A 3,847-nucleotide genomic window follows, 5' to 3' on the forward strand; every position below is an offset into this window, starting at 1 on the left:
TGTATTATTCAAAGTTAAACCAAGCCTCCTGGCCAGGAGTGTCCACTCTTGGTTACTTGCCTTTAGCTGAGTTATCCTTCAGTTCATGGAAAGTTCTACAGCTTTGCAGTCTGGATTGTACCTCTGCTTTCCTCCCTGACTCGATTCCAGGCCGTTGGGGATACTTAATGCACCTTTCATTCTACTTTTTGTCATCTCATTGTAGCAGGGACAGTCAGGAGAGACTAGAAAGTGTCGGGACATCAAAAAAGGAAAAAATAAATTTGTACATTAGAAACAATGAGATGATAGGCTATACAAGAAGAAGTCATATTTGTGAGTATTAAAAAGGAGATTTGCGAAAAGAATGGTGTATTCAACATAGATCAGTGGTTTGTGATTGATGCTATTATTGTCTTCGTGTACATAGGGACATTTTCTAAATTATTGACAAGTATTTAATTTCTTAATGAAAGAATTTGGTCTGTGCTCTGTCTCCGGGGAAGGCCTTACTGAAATACAGTTGTGTGAAAAATAGCCAAGTTATAAATGGTTTGTGTCAGGAAGTCCTTGATGACAACTTGAAGCAAAATCTGGCGACTGGTAGCCAAGGTGTTGAAGTCCGAAAGAAAGAAGCAGCAGTGTATTTACTACATGACTCTTTAGGTAAGAGCCATGGAAGGAGAGAAGAAATCTGAAACCTGATAAGAAGTACTTACTGCTGTCCTGATAAGACAGTTGGGCCTCTGAATACATGGTTACCTGCTCACCACCATCAGCAAAGATAGATCATCACTTCTGCCATTCAAAAGGCCGTGCAGAGTCTCTAGTCCTGCTGTTTGTCACTTTCCTCTGCAGCCATGGGTAATGGTGTAGCCACTCACCCTCAACAGGCATAAATCCTTTTTCCCACGAGAGGATATTGGCTGGATGTGACATTTATAGGACCATAGGAGCAGCTGGCAATGTCGGATTCAAGGCAAGTAGGTTGTCTTGGCCATCCTAGTTAGCAGATGGCCAGGGCTTGATAGATTGAAGATTATTAAGATCCAAGTCAAGGGCCAAATGGCACTGTGGACAGGAAAAGTAAATGGCAGTGTGTATCCGAACTCGGGCACATGCGGTCTGCTGGGGCCTCTTCTGCCTCCATTTCATTTTGCTTCAAGTCTGAATAATCCAGTAGAGCCTGGATTATAGAAACATCTCTAGACATTATTGATAGCTTGGTTATTAATTTGATAGTTGGTTGAATCATTATGGTGGACTGTTATTTGAAAAGAAAATTTTATGAAGTTTAGATTTCATCAGCATTTATATAAATTTGGCCTTTTGCCCAAATCTACTTATCATGGTTTCCTACATTGCTAATGTCTGTATGTATTTTGGTTATAACTAAAGTCACTTAACAGCTTTAATTCAGAGCCCTATGTCACATTTGCATGCCCTCCTTTTGAAGATGACTAATGCCATGAAAGCTCCGAAATGGATGTGCCCAGAAGCGAAGTTTTGCAATGAGATCACAAACTCTGCAGGGGAAGGGGGTGTCTATTTCTTCTCGTCCATTTTAAGCTCATTTGTGCAATAGCTGCCTTCTCAGTATTGCTGCATAACTCCTTTGATCTTAAAGTTAAAGGAAGCAAATTTCAAGATCCAGGAACACTCTTCATGTGCTTTAAAAAGGAGTGGCAAATTATGAAATTGAGTAGATGTCAAATAAAACATAAATTTGGATTTTTGAAATATGAACTCAAGTAGGTATTACTTTTAGAGCTAAGCACATTGAGAAATTCAGGGATAAATTTGCTGTTTGACATGGACTTAAATTTGAGTGTTTGGGTCAAGGTGTTGCCTAGCCGTATCCACCCCTGTTGATTATTGCATTTGTTCTCAACATTATGCTCCGAGCTTTACACTTTTAATCCTCACAGCACATTACGAGATTGTATCCCCATCTTACAGATGGGGACACTGAAGGGCTCATCTCTGGCTCAGACTTCCATTTTTTCCCTATCCCCTGACCTCCTCTATCCTGGACAGAGACCAGAATTTGTAAACACAGGTTGCTAAAACAGCCTTCCTTATTGTAGGCATATTTCAAAGCTGACCAAATTGCTTAGCTTATGTCCTTGAGGTTTTTTTTAAGTAGAAAATTGATTGAAACTCTGAGTGGAAGGGGTTATTTCAGTTAGGGTTGTACCTTACTGGAACAAACCCACTTATTAGCATGCTATTTGGATTTCCACCTTAAGTTTTAGAACCAAAATATCAACTGGAGAATGAGCTCAGTAGTATTACTAGGTTACTTTGACCAGCCAATCATCTCCGTTTTTCTCTTCCTTTCTCCTCACCCATCTTCTCAACCCCAGCTATATAAACCAGCAATGGAGGCTTTGGAGATAAATGGGCATTATAGAAAGCTTCTCATGTATGGGCTCACTTAGAATCTGGGCTCAGGCCCTTGAGCTCCAGTAAGATCAGGCCTGAGTGATTAGACACAGAGATACTCTCAGTCAGAAGGACCAGAAATTGAAATTGGATTAGGTTGTGTGTATTTCCCTCTTGCATGAGCTAAAAATGTTATCGGTGGGTATAAGTCATGGGGAATTAGGAACACTTTTCTTTGCGCTTTCACATCATCAAATAAGACTAAATACATAAAGGGTCCCCCTGACTATAACATATTCCCCTGCAGATAGGACCAAAAATCAGAGTAACTGTGAAATGTGGCATGGCAGAGGAAGGGTGACACATTTTTGGAGAAGCATGTGAGTTGATGAGGTTGATGGCAAATGCTGTATCTTATGACATGGAATCTCACTGAGGAACCTAAATTTAAGACAAACCATAAGCAAAGTGATGGTTAAGAAAATTATTGATATCATAGACTGTCCCCACCCTCCATCTATACACACTCGTAGAAACTCTAACAGCTGAATTTTGCTCTGTAACAAATGATCCCAATTAGTTAAAACAATTTTTTAAATGACTTTATGATTCGATAGGTTGGCTGGTCTGTGCAGACTGCACGTGGAGCATCTGAGGCTGGATGGTCTTGAATGGACCCATTCTCCTGTCTGGTAGTTGGCAGGCTGGTGGGTCTAGAACAACCTCAGCTGGCATTGCCTGTGCCTGCTCTGTGTGGTCTCTCCTCCTCCAGTAGGCTAGCCTGGGATTGTTCATCTGTGGTCTCAGGATTTCAAAAGAGTAACAAGCGAGTATAAACCCCTGCATTCAAGTCCTGTGTAAGACTCGCCCTGCATCGTGCACGTTATTGTCACATTGGCCAAAGCAAGTCATGTGGTCAAGTCCAGTTTCAAAGTGTAGAGAAGTTGATATGCTTTCTTGATGGAAGGAGTCACAAAGTTAACTTGCAAAGGTGCCTGTGACAGGGATGGCAGGAAGTTTGTGGTCATTTTGCCATTTCCCACAAGTATTAGAATAACCACAGGTAGTTGAACTGGCATTAACATCTCTACCAGACTCAATTTGGAGAAGAGAGAGGGAGGCCATCTTTTTGTCTATAACATCTGTTTGATATGGGATATTTCTCTGTTTTTCTATTTTATTCTGTCACTTTTGAAATTTGGCCACATTTACTGGTAGACTTTCTTATCTTGTGTTCTTAAGTTGTGATTCCATTGTGACCATGTTTTTAAGTTTTTGATCAGTTATTTGCTATGGTGCAAATATGATCTTTGTTTCATTTTGTCATATTCTGTGACTGTTTGCCCTTTTTGTGCTTTAACCATTGTGTTAAACCTCTGGCTTGAGCTTCCTTTTAGGCAATTTGGAAGTACACTTATGCCAGCTCCCAGAATTCCACCTTTGATCTGATGCACTGGACTCCTAATCACTGATCCTTTTTTTT

This window comes from Hipposideros armiger, unplaced genomic scaffold (assembly GCF_001890085.2).
Source record: "Hipposideros armiger isolate ML-2016 unplaced genomic scaffold, ASM189008v1 scaffold_681, whole genome shotgun sequence".
Classification (NCBI taxonomy): Eukaryota; Metazoa; Chordata; class Mammalia; order Chiroptera; family Hipposideridae; genus Hipposideros; species Hipposideros armiger.